Below are 20,234 nucleotides of genomic sequence, written 5' to 3' on the forward strand. Positions count from 1 at the left end.
GGAAGGATGGAAGGATGGATAGAAGGGAGGGAGGGAGGGAGGGAGGAAGGGAGGAAAGAAGGAAGGGAGGAAGGAAGGAAAGAAAGAAGGAAGGAAGGAAGGAAGGAAGAATAAGGGATGTGTGTGGCGTCTTGGGCCAAGAAACAGACCTTCCAGATGGGCTGTGCACCAATAATAGACTGATATTTCATAAGCGGCAGGCTGAAAATGAGAATATCCTCATTAAAATCTTTTCAAATGATGTATCCCAGGAACAAGCACCTAGGAAGGGTGCTCTACTTCCAAGGCTCTTTCCCTAAACACAGTTGTGTGGCTGTTGTGTAAAGTGCTGTCTAGTGGTTACAACAGGTGATCCATTACTGTGACCAGACTAGAAGCCACTCCTTGTCAGCTCACCGTCAACTAGGTCTCCCCCTCTGTGACGAATCCATTCATTCAACAAATATTTACCAATTGCTCATCAAATTCCAGCCATTATTCTAGGTGTTGGCGTACACTGAGGTCACAAAGTCTGGAGGGGAGTAGCTACAGGAAGTCCTCACCAAGTAAGTCCTTCCCGGAAAGCAAAGGCATCCAAACCTGGGGCAGCAATGCCAGTATCTCCCTGCCTTCCAAAACAGAACATACAAAACGTAAAAACTTACTAAGTCCAGGTCACCATTCCGGAATCCAATGACGCTCCATCTACTTTAAGACACACAGAGCAAGCTGTCCCCAAACACAGCAGGGCAGAGAGGGCTGCCCTCCAGCCTTGCATCCACGCCGCCTGGTTTTTCTTCCTCCCATCTCAACCCATCAACTTTTTTAAAAAAATTGATTTCAGAAGGAAAGGGAGAGGGAGAGAGAGATAGAAACATCAATGATGAGAGTCATTGATCGGTTGCCTCCTGAACACCCCCTACTAGGAATCGAGCCCACAATCCAGCCGTGTGCCCTGACTGGGAACCGAACCAGTGACCTCTTGGTTCCTGGATCGATGCTCAACCACTAGCCACACCCGGTGGGGCTCAACCCATCACTTTTCACAAGGACCAACAACCAGTGGTTTTGAGTGGGCATGTCTTTCTGTAGCAGCTCCTTCAGATCTGACAGCAGCTAAAAATAAACAAAACCATGTCTAAAATACGAGTACAGAGTTGCCAGCTAAAGACTGGGTCAGGCAGGCAGCCAGCAGGGAAAGGTATGGACACCGTGATATCTTTGCTGGACAGTCAGTCAGAGGTGCCCGGCCATGCTCCTGATAAAGAAGACTGCTGGACAGCTGATGTCTCAACTGTCCCCCCAAATATCCTGGCCCTCTTAGATAAGAGGCACCTGGCAATGTCTTAACTGCAATGTTACAGGCCCTAGAAGAACAAAGAAGGTACAAGCCAATCCATCCAAGCCTCATTAGACTCAATAGCATAAGACATGAGGCATCACAGGCAGGTTTGAAAGGAGGAAATAGGCTGTGGGTAAGTGTGCCAGTCGAGCTATACATCCTAGTCGTGAACCAAAACAAAAGGCACGACATCTGGGCAGTGAAATGACTTCAGGAGCCATCTCCTGGCAGGCACATGAGGCTCTCCCGTGTCCCCCTGGCTCCACATCCATCAGATGGCATGTCCCTCTGCATCCAACCTCAGAAAGGCCCCCTCTCTCTCACGGCTCTATCACTCTCTATCAGGCCACATCACCGTCATGGACCATAGCAACAGCCCCAATCCTCTCATTCAGACTGACTCAGGATTTATCCTATTAAGAACACTATGAGTCCCAGACTGTCACCCCATATATCAGGTCTCCCTCCTTCTAGTGTCTACCTCCTAAAACCATCTTCCCCGTTTGCCGGAATGGTCTTCACACACACAGAGTGGCCCAGGGCTCTCTGTCTCCGCGGCCATTGCTACTAAGCCATCCTAAACAAATATAAACGGTTTACTCCAGGATGTCAAGAACACCAATATCTGAAATGACCGGATAAAGTTACCTTGAAATTTCATCATAAGTGAGAAAAACAATACCCCCCTCACCTCCCCGCCTTATCCCGGGTTTCACTTTCTATGTATGGTTTCAGTTACCGCAGTCAATCGTGGCCCGAAAATATTAAATGGAAAATTTCAGAGATAAGTCATAAGTTTTAAACTGTGTGCTGTTCTGAGTAGCGAGATGAAATCTCTTGGGATGTGACTCATCCCTTTGTCCAGAGGACCCACACTGTACACGCTCCCCACCTCTTAGTCCCATAGTAGCCACCTCGGTTATTTGACTGTCACAGCATCGTAGTGCTTGTGGTCAAGTCACCCTTACTTTACTAATGGACCCCAAGTGTTAAGAGAGTGGGGCTGGTGATTCGGACATGCCTAAGAGAAGACAGAGAGTGCTTCCTTGAAGTGAAACAGTACAAGTTCTCAGCTTAAGGAAACCAAATCATATGCTGAGGTTGCTAAGACCTGTGGTAAGAATGAGTCTTCTATCCATGAAATTATGAAAAAGAAATTATGCTAGTTTTGCTGTCGCACCTTAAACTGCAAAGTTACAGCCTCAGTGCATGGTAAGTGTTTATTAAGATGGAAATGGTATTAAACGTGTGGCTGGAAGAACAGAACAGGAGCACTGACTGCCAGCAACCTGTGGTAGCAGGAAGCACTGAACTCTAACCTACACAGAGACTTCAGCAATGGGTCCCCTGAACCAAGTGACCACATCCACATAACTTTTATTACACGATATTATAATTGTCCCATTTTATTGTGAGTTGTGGCTGTTAACCTCTTCCTGTGCTTAGATTATAAATTAAACTTTATCACAGGTATCTTTATAAAGGAGAAAGCATAGTATGTCTAGGGTTCGGTGCTATCTGCAGTTTCAGCGTCCACGGTGGGTAAGGGGGCGGGGGTGGGGTGGGGCGGGCTGCTGTCCCATCTCAGCAAGACTTGGTGACTCAAAACTGGAATGCTACGATGCCAAGAGCCTGCAGAAGTGCCCATAATCCGCTGGATCAAGGCCAGGCTGTCCAGCTTATACACCCGACTTCCTATTGCAGAGCGCTCCATGTTTATCCAGGGCCCATGGCTCCATTTTCCAGAGGAGACTTAGCTTCAGAAGACATACGTGACCAAGTTCCTACTGCTTGTAAGTGGCAGGCCTGGAGTCAGGACCCGGCCTTTCTGAGTCTTAGGACAGAGACCTTCCTACCTCACCCCGCCACTTTTCTAGTCAGCTCATGTGCCTCTTTGGCTCCAAGCACATGCAACACGTCCAACACGCATCTTCTGAGCACATACTTCATGCCCGGTCTGAGCTACAGATGGGATAAAGGGCCAGGTGGTCCAACGGAAACTGAGCTCACGGGGGGGAGGGGGAGGAGGAGCCTGGGGAGTGCGGGGGGCGGGGGGGTGCAATCTCTGACTTATTTGGAGGGCAGGAGAGTTGCGGCAGAATGGGAAGTGAAGTATTTGCTCACAAACCAACACAGAAGCCAGGGCACTGTAGTGAGGGGAACATCAACAGTCTGGGCGGCTCCTGGAAATTCAATTCTGGTAAAACAGAGCACATGTTATTAATTTCCTGGCTCCCCTGGCTAACAATCGCTTGGCAATCAGAGGAAGCAACAAAAACAACTGCCCTTAATTCTCATCAACAAGGAAGCCAGAAGCATCTTAGGAGAAAGTGACTGTCCTCGTGGTGTGTGAGGCAGGAAAAGGAGGCACCTGGTGGTCCGATCCCCCAAAGGTCTCTGTCCACCAAGGGCCAGGGGCTCTCAATATGTGTAAGAGGTCCAGGCAGACACCTTTTAGGTTTAACCACTGCACTGCAGAACATAGCCGCACTGCCTTCAACTAAGGGAGAGATCACTTTATAATGCAATATGGTGCATTATTGATTGATTATTGATCAGCCTTGGTTCCAGCCCGATACACCATTTGGGGCCAAGCTGTCGTTACATCTCAGCAGAGATTCAAAGCTCTCGTTTGTTCTTTTAACAGCACCTCCCTCACAGGGCTGCTGTGAAAATTAAATGACCCCCTGGCCACGATCCTGTGACCCTTGTTTCACTCAAGGTGAATACCTAACATCTCCCAGGACCTCGATTTCTGTCTCCGTCTAGTTCCATCCACGCATGCCTAACACAAGGGATTCAACAGTTAGTTTAAGGGACAGTGTCCCATGTATTCCCCAAGATGCTGAATGCAGTCCGGACACCTAACCCTACTTGATCCTGGCTGCCCTGAAAACTGGTTCACCCAACACTTCAAATGTTATGCCTCCCGCTCTCAACGTGAAACATCAAAACAGTACACGTCGAATACTCATCAATTTTCTGGTGATACTGCTATCAGGCACATTTTCATATACTACCCCTACTGATAAGGACATTAACAGACTATCCATTAACAGACTATCTGACAACCCCCCAACACAAAGGTCTGTTGGAAAAATTCCTTTTAAAGTTCTAAACTTGGAGCCCTCCCTGTCACCTCCATTATTAGGCAAAGTGAATCATGTGACCTATCACACTGCTCTCTGCCCAACTGACTCCACTCCAACCCCTAGTGAATGGGAACAGACGGCAGGACACTGCCCCGAAGGGCCTCTTTTTTTTTTTTTTTTAATCTTTTTTTTTCTTTTTTTTTTTTATTGCTTAAAGTATTACAAAGGGTATTACATATGTGTCCATTTTATCCCCCCGCCCTAGACAGTCCCCCAGCCTCCCCTATCCCCCAGTGTCTTATGTCCATTGGTTATGCTTATATGCATGCATACAAGTCCTTTAGTTGATCTCTTACCCCCCTACCTCCTGCCCCCCAACCCTCCCCGGCCTTCCCGCTGCAGTTTGACAATCTGTTTGAGGCAGCTCTGCCTCTGTATCTATTATTGTTCAAAAGTTTATAATGGTCTCTATTATCCATGAATGAGTGAGGTCATGTGGTATTTTTCCTTCATTGACTGGCTTATTTCACTTAGAATAATGCTCTCCAGTTCCATCCATGACGTTGCAAATGGTAAGAGTTCCTTCCTTTTTAGAGCAGCATAGTATTCCATCGTGTAGATGTACCACAGTTTTCTAATCCATTCATCTACTGATGGGCACTTAGGCTGTTTCCAGATCTTAGCTATGGTGAATTGTGCTGCTATGAACATAGGGGTGCATATATCCTTTCTGATTGGTGTTTCTGGTTTCTTGGGATATATTCCTAGAAGTGGAATCACAGGGTCAAATGGGAGTTCCATTTTCAGTTTTTTAAGGAAACTCCATACTGTCTTCCATAGTGGCTGCACCAGTCTGCATTCCCACCAGCAGTGCACGAGTGTTCCTTTTTCTCCACATCCTCTCCAGCACTTGTCGTTTGTTGATGATAGCCAGTCTGACAGGTGTGAGATGGTACCTCATGGTTGTTTTGATTTGCATCTCTCGGATGATTAGTGACTTTGAGCATGTTTTCATATGTCTCTTGGCTTTCTGAATGTCCTCTTTTGAAAGGTGTCTATTTAGGTCCTTTGTCCATTTTTTGATTGGATTGTTTATCTTCCTTTTGTTAAGTTGTATGAGTTCCCTATAAATTTTGGAGATTAGGCCCTTATCAGATATGACATTGGCAAATATGTTTTCCCACACAGTGGGTTTTCTCGTTGTTTTGTTGATGGTTTCTTTTGCTGTGCAGAAGCTTTTTATTTTGATGTAGTCCCATTTGTTCATTTTCTCTTTAGTTTCAAGTGCCCTAGGAGCTGTATCAGTGAAGAAATTGCTTCGGCATATGTCTGAGATTTTGTTGCCTTTGGATTCTTCTAGAATTTTTATGGTTTCCTGTCGTACATTTAAGTCCTTTATCCATTTTGAGTTTATTTTTGTGTATGGTGTAAGTTGGTGGTCTAGTTTCATTTTCTTGCATATATCTGTCCAATTTTCCCAACACCATTTATTGAAGAGACTATCTTGGCTCCATTGTATGTTCTTGCCTCCTTTGTCAAATATTAATTGAGCATATTGGTTCGGGCCGATTTCTGGGCTCTCTATTCTATTCCATTGATCTATATGCCTATTCTTGTGCCAGTACCAGGCAGTTTTGAGAACAGTGGCTTTGTAATACAACTTGATATCTGGTATTGAGATCCCACCTACTTTGTTCTTTTTCAGGATTGCTGCAGCTATTCGGGGTCTTTTTTTATTCCAGATGAATTTTTGGAGAGTTCATTCTAGATCTCTGAAGTATGCCGTTGGTATTTTAATGGGAAGTGCGTTGAATTTATAGATTGCTTTGGGTAGTATGGACATTTTAATGATGTTGATTCTACCAATCCATGAACACGGTATGTTCTTTCATCTGTTTATGTCTTCCTCTATATCTTTTTTCAACGTCCTGTAGTTTTCTGAGTAGAGGTCTTTTACCTCTTTAGTTAAGTTTATTCCTAGGTAGCTTAATTTTTTTGGTGCGATGGTAAACGGGATTGTTTTTATAATCTCTCTTTCTGAAAGTTCACTATTGGTGTATAGAAATGCCTCAGATTTCTTGGGGTTAATTTTGTATTCTGCTACATTGCCAAATTCATGTATTAAGTCTAGTAGCTTTTTGATGGAGTCTCTAGGGTTTTGTATGTATAATATCATGTCGTCTGCAAATAAGGACAGTTTTACTTCCTCTTTTCCAATTTGGATGCCTTTTATTTCTTCTTCTTGCCGAATTGCAATGGCTAACACTTCCAGTACTATGTTGAACAGGAGTGGTGAGAGGGGGCATCCCTGTCTTGTTCCTGTTCTTAGGGGAAATGGTGTTAGTTTTTGTCCATTGAGTATGATGTTGGCTGTGGGCCTGTCATATATGGCTTTTATTATGTTGAGGTATGATCCCCGAAGGGCCTCTTAAGGCAGGCGTTTCCCACCCCGGTGGCTTCTATCTTACACTAAAAAACAGGCAAGCCCGGCTGGTATGGCTCAGTGGTTGAGCACTGACCTACCAATTAGGAGGTCACAGTTTAATTCCCAGTCAGGGCGTATGTCCGGGTTGTGGGCTCGGCCTCCAGTATGGGGCGTGCAGGAAGCAGCTGATACACAATTCTCTCTCATCTTTGATGTATCTCTCTCCCTTTCTCTGTGAAATCAATAAAAAAATTTATATATATTAAAAAAAAACAACAACAGGCAATTACTTGTGGACGTAAAAGGTCCCAGGTGTTACAAATTGGTAGTTACCAAATAGTCACAGGGAGGTCAAGTACAGCATAGCTAACATAGTCAATAAAATTATAATTACTATGTAGGGTGCCACATGGGTACTGGACTTATCAGGGGATCACTTCATAAATTATATGAATATCTGACCACTATGCTGTACACCTGAAATTAATATAAAGTAATACTGCATGTCAACTATAATTGAAAAAAACAAACAATTTTAAAAAGTGGTCCCAGGTAGCAAGCACCTAAGGCAGCGGTTCTCAACCTGTGGGTCGCGACCCCTTTGGGGGTTGAATGACCCTTTCACAGGGGTCGCCTAAATACATCCTGCATATCAGATATTTACATTACGATTCATAACAGTAGCAACATTACAGTTATGAAGTAGCAACGAAAATAATTTTATGGTTGGGGGTTACCACATATGAGGAACTGTATTAAAGGTCGCGGCATTACGAAGGTTGAGAACCACTGACCTCAGGTGTTCGTTTTAGTGTTATTTCTTTTACATTGTGATGCTTAGACATAGCTGCAAGGTCCCTGCACTTCTCCCTTGAATCTGGAAGAGAATGGCACTGCTTCAACCAAATAACATACAGTGTTAGCAATGTTTTGTGATTTCCAAGGGGAGGTAACAGCTCTCCTGGGATGCTTGCTCTGGAGTCTAATGCCCCTGGGAATGCCATGCTGAAGAGCAGATGTTCCAACCAACAGTCCCAGCAGAGCCCAGCCTTCTGGTCATCACTGCCAGGTGCATGACATGGGGAGCAGCCATGCTGGGCCCCCCACACCAGCCCATCCTCCAACTGGGCCCTCCTGGGTGACCTTCATCAATGCCATGGGGAGCGGAAGAATCTCCCAACGGAGCCCCACCCAAATTCTTGACCGACAGAACCCGGGAGCTCTGAAAAATGGTTGTTATTTTAAGCCACTAAGCACTGAGGGAGTTTGCTATGCAACACTAGGTAACCAGAATGAAGACCATACACATACCCAGACACAGCATGTGTGCATGGCATATGTGTGTGTACGTGAAAGATTTTCATAACTTTAAAAAATGTTTCTTAGGAAATCCCCACACTGTGATACTAATTTCAGCATCACCTGCTTGAGATAAGAGAGTAGGGTAATAAGCAGATGAATTCCCCAAAACAACCGAAAGGATAAACAAATCAAAACACTATTCTTCAAAGGCCACTCACTAACTGTTTCTCTAGGAGAAAGACATTAAAATCGAGGGCTGGAAAACCTGAGGCTGTTGTACTCTACATTCACCAACCACACATTAAGAACTCAATAAATTGCACTGAAAAGTGGAGAGGACACCATTATGGATTAAAAGAGACTTACGAGGCATTATTTACCAAAAGTAATGTGTGGTCTGCAGTTGGCTCCCGATTCAAGCAAACCAATCATGAAACGGCTTTGAGATGACTGGGGAAAACGGAACATGGATTTGGTATTGGGTGACACTAAGGAATCACTCCTCATTTTGCTGAATATGATGATGGCATTTCCTCACACACATACATAAAGGACACCCACTTAAGTATTAACAGGTTACGTGACAAGTTGTCTGTGTCTGGGAGTTTCTTTCAAACACTCCATTTTACAGATGGGTAAAACAAGGCCAGAGACAGGTCACACCCAGGAAGCCACTCAAAGCCAGGAACAGAACACAAGCCTTCTGACCCTGAGAGCAACACAATTTTCTTTCTTAGGATTATCTTCACACAACTACATAATATGAATGTTACCTGAAAAAGCAAGCCTTGCATAGCATTTCCACTTCTGAAGGACCAAGAACCAAATATGCAACACCAAACCCCCCCCCGCCCGCCCCCCCCCCAAAACCCAAAGAAATCTGTGTTAAAAAAACAAACTATTTGACTATAAAAAGTGCTTGGTTTGTGGAAATATTTCTGGCTTTTTTAAATGGTGGACCAGGAAAAAACCACAAAACCCACCCCAAACTGGGAGAAATGAAACAAATTTGTGCCTGACTAAACAGTCACATGCAATTAAAATGATGGATGTCTTGGTGCCAGAGGTTGAGTTTGAAACAAGCTGCTGGGAGAAGGGCAGCCTGAAAATGAATTGCCAAATTACTTTTTGCAGCCAGATTTCAGATCCCCTCTCTGTGCAATTTTGAAAGTGAGTAACTCCACATCAATAAACATGCAACAAACTCCCAGAATGCCCAGCCAAGAGACTTGAAGAGAAAGAACTAACTCTGAGTGGACGACTGCCCCCACCCATCCTGCAACTTGGGTATGTGACTAAATTTGCAAAGTCAGGCAGGTCAAGGCTACCTGGCACCCAGGAAGCTTTCCGAACTACCAGTCCTGGAAGAACTGGGACCCTGTTCTCTGTGGAATTCTTTCCAGCTGAGAGCAGTCTGGATGTCCCAACACACCCTGTGAGGCAGTGGCTGAAGGCATGCGCTCCAGGGGGTCCGAGACCCACCTCTATTACTCAGCTCAGGTGGAGCTCGGTGTCAGGAAATTTCTTACCTGGTAAGAATGTCTGAGGACGAAATGAAATGATCGATTTGACAGGGCTTGGCCCTAGGCTTCTCGCACAGAACACTCCTGGTGACAGAGGTGGCCTCATTTTAGGTAGCGTGCTCACTCCCAGAGGAAGATGAGCTTTATGGGGGTTAAGTCACTGGGCTGAACTGTGTCCCCTCCTCCCCACCCCCCAAATTCGTAAGTTGGAACCCTAAGCTCCAGTGCCTCAGAATGTGGCTGTGTTTGGAGATAGAGCCTTTGAAGAGGTAATTAAGTTAAATGAGTTAATTAGGGAGGGCCCTCGACCTATCTGATAGAGAGAAAGGTCACCCTGGTGGTATGTCTCAGGTTGCTGGTTTGTTTCCCATTCAGGGCATGTACCTGGGTTGTGGGCTTAATCCCCAGTAGGGGGCGTGCTAGGCGGCCCATAGATGTTTTGCTCTTGCATTAATGTTTCTCTCTCCCTCTCCCTTCCTCTCTCTTTATAAAAATCAATTTAAAAAAAATAAAAAAAAGAGAAAGAGAGAGAAGGGTCACATCAGGTTGCCCACACACAGGGAAGAGACCATGAGAAGGCACAGGGAGAGGACAGCCATCTACGAGCCAATGGGAGAGGCCTCAGAGGAAACCGACCTTGCCCAGCCACCTTGATCGTGGACTTCCAGCCTCCAGAACTGTGAGAATTTCCATTGGTTAAGCCACCCGGGCTGCGGCATTTTGTTGTGGAAGCCCGAGCAGACTAACACAGGCAAGAACATGGCTTCAAGTCAGGACCAGGTGAGAATCTGGGCTCCACCACTCACAAACAACATGATCCCTACTAAGCCCATTTCCTGCCTGGAACGTGGAGATAACACAGCACCCATTCCAGCAAGCGATGGTGAGGGTGAGATGAAAACATATGCAGAGGCCTCATCTAGCATGCGCACCGCGGGCGGCCAGAGCCAGGGCTGTGCCGGGACCTCTGACTCTGAGCTCCAGCAACTTCCCACCACATTCCTGGAGCTCCAGGGCCTCTGCTGGGTAGCGGGCAGCTGGTGGACTCTGCGTGGCGCTCCTCCCGGGACCGAACCGATGGGGAGACCTGGCCCCAACAGCCAAGGTGCTGCTCGGGCCACAGCACAGTCTTGGAGCCCACGTTCCTGGGGTCCCACCCATGGCTGGTATTCCTTAAGGATGGACACTGAACCCAGCTAGCAAATGTGCCTGAATTCTAGTACTTTCAGTGATCACACCAACTGCTAGGGCACAGAAGTTTGGGGCTATTTTACTTGGCTCTGTGTGCATATAAGATTTTCAAAAAGGTTAATGAGTGGAAAAGCACATAAAACTTTTAACCTTGTCTCTGGTGAGCTTGGCAGTTAAGGTCATAAAGCTATAACTGAGGAACCACCATCCATTCATCTGATGAGGGGTATACAAACAAAGCTGTCTTTTTATGGCTGGCCTTTGATTTTTCCTCTCTCTCTCTCTCTCTCTCTCTCTCTCTCTCTCTCTCTCTCTCTCTCTCTCTCTTGTGAGTCAGTCTTTCTAAAAAGTACCCTTCAAGGAGGCAGAGAATGACACGTTCAGATGGAGAAAAGGAGCGTGTGATGCTCACAGCCCCTCTGTAGGCTTGGATCTGTAAAGATGGCGTTAGCAGGATAATTCCCCTGGGCATGTGGTGTGAGTTAGTGTGAGCTGTTGAGAGAAGAATGTTGACTGTTCGCCACACAAAAAGTTAGCCTTTCCTCACTCATTAACTAAGAAAAAATGTTTCCAATCATCTGTGCATTTTTAAAAGCAACAACTGAATACCAAGCACTAACTAGTATTGTTATGGAAACTTTCTTCAAAATAGAATACACCCATAGGAAAGTCCTTACAGAATTGAACACCTAGGTACAACTAGGGTAACTTCTACTCACCTTCAACTCTTATGGGTGGATCATAAACTAACTGCCCCCTCCTCCCATTTCTCCCAGTTCAATGGTTTCTCACACAAGACCGGGTGCCCCAGGATTTCAAACCCATGTCAAAAGGTATTCCTACAAGACTGCCGCCAGCCAGGCATTGAATGACCCAGCCCAGATACCTCTACAAGACCTACAGAATGTCAGCCCGAGGAAAATCTGTATGGGGTTACAAGGTGTCACCCACATGCCAGGCACTTTGAGGAATTCATGCTGGTAGGTGCACAGACAGGAAACATCCCATAAGTGGAGGGGGTCATGAGGAATGGGGGACAGCCCCCACTCTGATCCAGCCACCTGCCGCGCCATGGGGATTCAGACTGTGCGATCAGCTCTTCCAATTTTTTTTTAAGAAAGTCTACAAATTTGAATTTTTTAAAAAATATATTTTATTGATTTTTTACAGAGAGGAAGGGAGAGAGATAGAGAGTTAGAAACATCGATGAGAGAGAAACATCGATCAGCTGCCTCCTGCACATCTCCCACTGGGGATATGCCTGCAACCCAGGTACATGCCCTTGACCGGAATCGAACCTGGGACCTTTCAGTCCGCAGGCCGACGCTCTATCCACTGAGCCAAACCGGTTTCGGCACAAATTTGAATTTTTTAATGTGAAATGTGGGTATTTCTAAAAGCCTTTTACAGACCTCTAGTTTAGTTGTTTTTTTTTTAACTTACTGTTTCTTATAACTTTTAAAAATTTTTTAAGTATTTTCTTTTATTAATTTTAGAAAGAGAGGAAAGGAGAGGGAGAGAAAGAAACATCGATGAGAGAGAGAAACATCGATGGGCTGCCTCCCACTCATGCAATACTGGGGATCAAACCCACAACCTGGGCATGTGCCCTGACCAGGAATTGAACCTTTCGGTGCACGGGTGATGCCCAACCGAGCCACACTTTTTTAATTAAAGCACGATATTCATAGACAAAAGCGCACAAGTCATACGTGTACACCTCAAGGAATTACCAGGAGTTAACATATCTGTGCAGCCACCACCCAGGTCAGACAACAGAACACTGCCTGCCTCCTGGAGGGCCCTGTGTGCCTCTTCCCAATTTCTACCCTTTCCTCCCTTCCCACGGGTACCTCAGATTTGCTTTGCCTGATTTGAAGCTCATATAAATGGATGCACGCAGCACGTAGTCTTTTATAGCTGCGTGGGGACAGGGGGACGGTGTCCCTCCCATTCACAGCCCTTGTATCTCTGAGCAAAGAAGGACTTGGAGTCACAGAGGCTCCGAGGAGTCAGAGATAAGAAGGCACTAACTAGTCATGGGTGGAGTGGGTGGTCAAAGTCCCACAGAGGGGGAGGGCCTACTCATAGGGACAGCAAAAGGACAGGGGACAAAGGACAGGGGTGGTGGCAGTGCCAGGATGAGGAAGCCAAAGTTCAAAATCCACGGCCACCAAACAGAACGTCAGCAAGCCCGGATCATGGCCAGGGCGCTGCGACCATCCCCAATGAGTCAGCCTTCTCCCAGGACAGCAAGCAGGCTGGATTCCTGGCAGAGTTAACAAAGATTACCTGGTATATGCTCCTTCGTTAAAAATATTTTTATTATGGACAATTTCAAACAAGTCCAAAGCAAACAGAATGGCGTAGTAAACACCTGCCACTCAGCTTTCACAATTACCAACACTCTGCATCCTCTTTTCCTCCGTTCATTCCTCCCCTGGCCTTCCATTCTGTTTTTCACAGGTCTTTTTCGGGGATGGTGGCAAATTTACTTCCATCGAGAGGCACAAACCTGAGCTGTTCCACGGTCACCGAGGAATACGTCTGTGCAGCCCACACCTCGTGCCATTCAGCACAGTCCCGTCTCCCCTTACAGGTCCCAATGCCAATGCCCAGCCAGTCCCCCGGCCCTCCCCGCTCCCCAGAAGCAGCAGCAGTTTTTCTCATCTGACTTTTCCTCACGTTAGTTTTGCCAGTTCTGGAACTGTAGGTCAGTGGAACCAGCCAGAAGGCACTTTTTTTCGTGTAAGGTTTGTCTCACGCAGCATCATTCGTGTGAATACGAAAAGATGAGTTTTAAAATTCGTTTTGGGCCCAACTGGTGTGGTTCTGTCGTTGAACATCGACCTACAAATGAGATCACAGTTTGATTCTGGTCAGGGCACATGCCCGGGTTGTGGGCTTGATCCCCAGCAGAGGCATGCAGGAGGCAGCCAATCAATGATTCTCTCTCATCACTGATGCTTCTATTTCTCTCTCCCTCTCCCTTCCTCTCTGGAATCAATTAAGAATATATATTTATAAATAAATAAATAAAAATTTGGTTTGGACCCAACTGTATAGATGCGTCTTCATCACCTTTCTCATGCCGTCTTATGTGGACAGCCACAGTCCCACGATCAGCACTGGAGGTAAAAATGACCCACACTGGGATTCGGAGCCAGGATTTTCAATTACTCAAGTCCTGCTTTCTTCCCCGGGTCCCATGTTCCAGATACTAGTTTCTGCATCTATAATGTGCAGTAACGACCATCCCCGAGCTCTGACCGATGAGCTGACTCAGTGTCCTCTGAGTGCCGAGGCAGACCACCTTTCTTCCCTCCATTAATCCTCATTGAGGGTATTTTTCCATTGATGTTTAGAGAGAGTGGAAGGGAGGGGAAGAGACAAAGAGAGAAACAACGATGTGAGAGAGACACATTGATGGGTTGCATCCTGCAAGGGCCCCAACCAGGGCCAGGAATAGAGCCTGAAACCTAGGTATGTGCCCTTGGCCACAATCGAACCCGGGACCCTTCAGTCTGCAGGTTGATGCTCTATCCACTGAGCTAAACCGGCTAGGGAGGGCCAGACCACCTTTCTTTTCGTCTTCTGCCCTGACTCTTCTACCTTAAGCAAGAAAACTGGGTAAAAGCACTGAAAAGCCGTGGAGTTCTCTGCGAACGCGAAAGACGCACCTTCTCGCTAAGCTGCCAGTTGCTTAAGGAAAAAGGTGCGTCTTTGACTCAGTCTCGTACCCGCCCGCCCCTGGCTTGGTTCTGTGTGTACAGCAGGCCCTCGATAAATGCCTGTGCCTCTTCATTATTTGCTCATTACTGCCTTGAAAGTGTCAACCCCACCCAGGTGTGGAAGGCAACAGAGCAGGGTGGCCCATAATACGAGCTGCCTTCCTTTTCCCATCTATAAATAGCGACGGGAACACCAGCACCCACGCTCTGTGGGAGCTGAGACAGTCCACACAGCGGCCACCCAGGGCCTGGCTTCTACAGATCTACAGACGTCAGCTCCTGTCACTCTGTCAGCCTCCCAGTGGGCCCTGTCAGACATGACTTGCATTCAAATCCTTACCAGCCTGCTCTCCAGGTGTCTGACCTGCGGGAGCCTCACTCTGGTCCCGTCTAAAACACAACCAGGAATGAATCCAGGATTTGTGGCACCTTAAGGCTTATACCATTTGGAGGACCTTTTAAAGAAAGAAGATGCTGTCCTGGCCGGGTAGCTCATTTGGTTAGAGCATTGTCCCGATATGCCAAGTTGCAGGGTGATCCCCTGGTCAGGGCACATACAAGAATCAACCAATGAATCCACAGATAGGTGGAACAACAAATCAATGCTTCTTTCTCTCCCTCCCTTCTTATCTCTTTCAAATCAATCAATAAGTAAATAAAATTAAACAACCAAACTGCTTAAAAAAGGAAGAAAATGTCATAAACATCTTACATTTGCAGAATTTACAGAATCAAGGGCCAAGTGAATATGGGGTACTAGTTGGGGCCACCCTACTGCTGCTCCGCCTCTAGGTTCTCAATCTCACCACCCTGCCAGGCACAAAACATGGGAGTCACATCTTGGTTTCTCCATCAACCCCAGTCCTAAATCCAGCCCTAAACCCACTGGATTCCAAGTCTTCAAACTCCACTGGATCTGTCCTTCCTGTCCATGTCCAGCATCACCCTAGTTTAGACCCACAAGCAACTAAGCCTCTTAGCCTGACCCCTTTAATTGCCCCCCTGAGCCAAATTCCAAGCGGTCTTAGCCTCCCTTCCCATCTCCCCTGCGCCAGCATCCCATGAGCTGCAATCCATTTTCCAAACACACCCCCCCCCCCCCGCCCTCAGTGAGGGTGGCCACTCTTTTCCTCAGCCCAGACTGACAATCCTCCACCACTGAAGGTCACAACCAACCCAACAGTCCCCCCAACTCTGAAGCCAAGCCCAGTGGAAATCCACAGCTACCTCCAAGGAGCCCCCACACAACTTCATTTGTCCAGTGTTGAATGGTACCCAAGTCATCCTGCCTGGTGTTATGGTTAAAATTGTTCACTCGCCTTTTTTTTAAAAAAAATATATTTTATTGATTTTTTGCAGAGAGGAAGGGAGAGAGATAGTTAGAAATATCGATGAGAGAGAAACATCGATCAGCTGCCTCCTGCACATCTCCTGGGGATATGCCCACAACCCAGGTACATGCCCTTGACCGGAATCGAACCCGGGACCTTTCAGTCTGCAGGCCAACGCTCTATCCACTGAGCCAAACCGGTTTCGGCTGTTCACTTTCCTTTTTAAGGGGGTCAGGCGATGTGCAGTGCAATTTAAGAACACTTACACACCCCACCCCAAATGAGCTTCTTTTAAGCATTTTTTTTTGACCAGGTCATATTCCTCACAAGACCTTACACATACTAGATCAGTGATGGCGAACCTATGACACGCGTGTCAGAGGTGACACACGAACTCATTTTTTGGGTTGATTTTTCTTTGTTAAATGGATTTAAATACATAAAATAAATATCAAAAATATAAGTCTTTGTTTTACTATGGTTGCAAATATTTAAAAATTTCTATATGTGACACGGCACCAGAGTTAAGTTAGGGTTTTTCAAAATGCTGACATGCCGAGCTCAAAAGGTTCGCCATCACTGTACTAGATGGTCCCTAATGTTTTTTTGTTATCGTTTTTAATAAATAAATGAAACAGCTGAAACAAAGCAGGTCTCATCAGTGAACAGAATAACGGTAGCCATCCAGAAAGCTCATATATGTGGAAGAGCACATTCACTGAAGTGAGCTAATTAGATGAATGACATGTTGCAGTAATTCAAATACATACAATTCTTCTTTCCCTTTCAGAAGCCAGCACGGAGTTTTTGCATTTTGCTTCAGGAGTCTCTTTAATGAAGAGGAATTATCCACCACAGCTTTGAGAACAAAGCTAAATACTTCTGGATTTCAAAGCAAAAGAAGCGCTATGTAGAATACTGAGGTATTCTGAACAAATACTTCCGACCTTGGGTTCCCTGCTCTCCCATTAAAATAGCCCACATCTAGACATCCTCTGCCCAGCTTTCACCCTCGAGGATCCCCCGGGATCTGCCACTGCCGGCTTGTGGGCATAAACTGGGCCAGTTCCAAGCCAGTCTGGACTCTGACCACCTACTGTCACGGCCATCTACTCAGCGCTGGTGCCACCCGATACAGATTGCAATGACTGAGCAGGTGGCGTGGGCCCTGGGTCTCAGGGCCCAGCAAACAGGAGCCATAAAAGCACTGCAGTCAGGGAAATGCTGCCAGAATGCGCTGCGGGTTAATAACTAACCCTTGTGAGCCTCTGGTTCACCTGGGCTTTTCGGGGAGAAGGCCAAGCCCATGCCCATTTCGTGGGCAGGTGACAGGGCAGGCAATGTTTCTTCTGGGCCACAACTCACTTTCAGAAGAAGAAAGGGAGTCTTGGAGAGGCAAAGAGGCTTGCTGAATGCCACTGGGCCACTGACAGCAGGGGCCTGGAGGGCTGCGTGCAGGAAACGGCTCTTACGACACACTAATTACTGCTCATTTGCCACAGGTGAGCAGCAGCTGGCTGCATGGCCCAGCTGCGAGTGTCCCAAGGCAGACAGGAAAGGGCTGCCCACCCAGAGTGAGGCTCCTTCAGAGATAAAAACCCAGTGGTTCCCGCTGCCCTACTGTCTGCCCCCGTCTCCCTTCTCTCTGAAGTGTTCATTGAATGTGAATTCCCTGAAGTGTCTGCTGGCACCTCCAGCCGGGAAACATGGTAAGGCTCACTGGGGGCCTCCTGGAGAGTGCAGAGCAAGCATGTCAAACTCGCAGCCCGCGGGCCACATGCCCTGTTTATTTGGCCGTTAGCCTTTGAGTTTGACATGCTTGGTGTAGAGTATGGTAGAGGAAGAACCCAAGGTCAAGGGAGACATTCCAAACCAGTGTCAAGAAGCTGATGGAGAAACAGAAGGTGGACAGAGAAGAAGAAAATACACTCTTTCAACAAACCTACCGAAAACTTTCTACAGACGGAGTTTCAACCTTCTCAAAGACACAGCACCCGGTGGGAAACGAGGGCTCGCTGGAGGCAGCCGAGCAAGGAACAGGAATCTTAGGGATTATTTCAAGCCTCGGTGCGTTTGCACATGCCAATCTGGCCACCAGGAAAGCTGTTCTCCCGCTGTTCTCTCTCTCTGAAATTTTCTAGGTCATCCATTTCCCCCTTCACCCCCCTGCACCTTGGGCCTTCCTTTGAGCTTATTTAAAATTCTCTACAGCACTTTTCACACCAGGTATAGTGCCTTAGCTCCACTCAAGTTTCTTGAAAATGAGGAAGCTGTCATATTCCATGTGCCCTGTCTCAGATGCTTAAAACAAGACCAGTTCCCCATATGACTGCACTCACATGTGAGATATAAAACTGAAACTCATGGACACTAACAGAGTGTGGTGGTTGCCTGAGGGATGGGGGCGTGCATGGGGCCTAATATATGGTGATGGAAGATGATGTGACTTTGGGTGGTGGGTACACAGTACAATATACAGACAGTCCTTGGGTTACGTCAGACTCGACATACGTTGTTTTGTGGTTACGTCGCCATCTCCCATTTATTTATTAAAAAAAAAAAGTTCCGTCATTTCGATGTATGTACATATGTGCTTTATGTCTTTTATTATTTATTTACCACAAGTAAAGGTCAGGAATTGTTATCTTTCTTTTAAATTTCTTTTACTGTTTCACTTCATTCCTGCTGTGTGTGTGCTCCATGTGAGTGACGTAGGTGCTTATGCAGGTGGGTTCTGACTTACGGCAAAATATGCGTTATGTCGCCGTAGAAAGGGATCTCTGATGTAACCCGAGGACCTATGTACAGATCTTGTAACACAGAAATCCACACCTGAAGCCTATAGAATCCTATTAACCAATGTCACCCCAATAAACTTAAATAAAAAAAGGAAAGTAAGGCCAGTTCCCTGTACCAACTGCAGAATTTGACACTATCAACCCTGCACTTGTGCACCAAGAGGTACCAGCAGCAACGGACTTTAGGTCATTCACAGCAAAACTGAAGTCAAAACATTAATTCCGACTTAGAGAGGAAAAGCCTGAAAGCATATGGATCTGGAGACGTAAGAGAAGTGCCCTCTCTGGTTCCATTAAGGTTACTACCTCGGAAGAGGAAGGTGGAATGGGAGACGAGCTCACAGAGATCAGCAGGGAACGAGCTACACACAAGAGAAAAATAAAACTCGACTAAAAAAAAAAAAGGCAAAATACACAGACTGAGACATTCCAGGAGGCAATACAGATGGTTCATAAGCATGCGCAGAGATACGCAACCCCATCAATAACTGGGGACAAGTGAAGACCGCAAGGAGTTCCCACAAACCCCCATCAGTTTGAAAAAAATAAAACAGAAAAGCTGCACAAAAACAAGGGATGGAGAAGAAGGGATGAGCAGACGTTTTGACATGCTGCTGGAACGCTGGGAAAAATTTTAAATGCTCTTCAAAGGCCTGTCCACCACCCTCCCACCATCCCACTCCCGGGTACACACCCACCCGGGAGAAACACTTGCTCGCATATGTGCACCAGCAGAACAATTCCAGAAGGTTCAAAGCAGCATTTTTCTAACAGTCCCAAACTGAAAGCATCCCAAATATCCACCAACAAAGGATACTTTTAAATCGATCCCTGCAATGGAATAATTACAGAGCAGAAAGAACCACAGCTACCTCCCTCAATGTGTATGAATCTCACAACGCAGTACTGAGTGAAAACTCCACTTACATAAAGTTCACAAACATGTAAAACTAACCATGTAGTGTTTGGGGAAACATACACATGCAGCAAACCAATACGAAAAGGACAGGATGAAAGACAATCTCGGGAAGCGGGAGGGAAGGGAACGGGACCGGGAGGAGCACGGTGGGGGTTAACAGCATATCTTTGTTTTTAAGCTGGGTGGTAGGAACATGAATGTTCATTATATCAATTTTCTGTGCACTATTCGTGTTATAGACACTCTTTTGTATTTAAATTTCATCATGAAAACATTTAGAGAACGTGCTAGACAGAAGACTTGCTAACAACACTGAGAAACTCAGACGAAAATGTAAGGGGGGAAAGTAAGACCAGATAACCTGGGAGGGAGATGAGCATGAAGCAGAACAGTCCCAGGGGAGAGATGCCAGAATGGCAAGAACAAAATCCAGAAAGGAAGGACTGGGGACATCCAAGTCCCCAATGGCAGGGCCACTAATAACGGGCAGGATTGAGTTAGGAAGGCCCGGACCAGCACAGAAATCTATATCTCAGATGAATGGATAAAAAGTGTGGTATATACATACACTGGAATACTATTCAGTCATAAAAAAAAGTCA

General features: G+C 46.3%; 1 protein-coding gene across 6 annotated transcripts in view; it reads right to left on the minus strand.

Moving 5' to 3' along the window:
* Positions 1–20,234, minus strand: part of EPB41L4B (erythrocyte membrane protein band 4.1 like 4B) — a gene marked incomplete at its 5' end in the record, with an annotated part of 115,018 nt that overhangs the window by 85,025 nt on the left and 9,759 nt on the right. The gene's annotated exons all lie outside the window — the stretch shown is intronic.

This window comes from Myotis nattereri, assembly GCF_964212035.1.
Source record: "Myotis nattereri genome assembly, chromosome: 12".
In the NCBI taxonomy this organism is placed as follows: domain Eukaryota; kingdom Metazoa; phylum Chordata; class Mammalia; order Chiroptera; family Vespertilionidae; genus Myotis; species Myotis nattereri.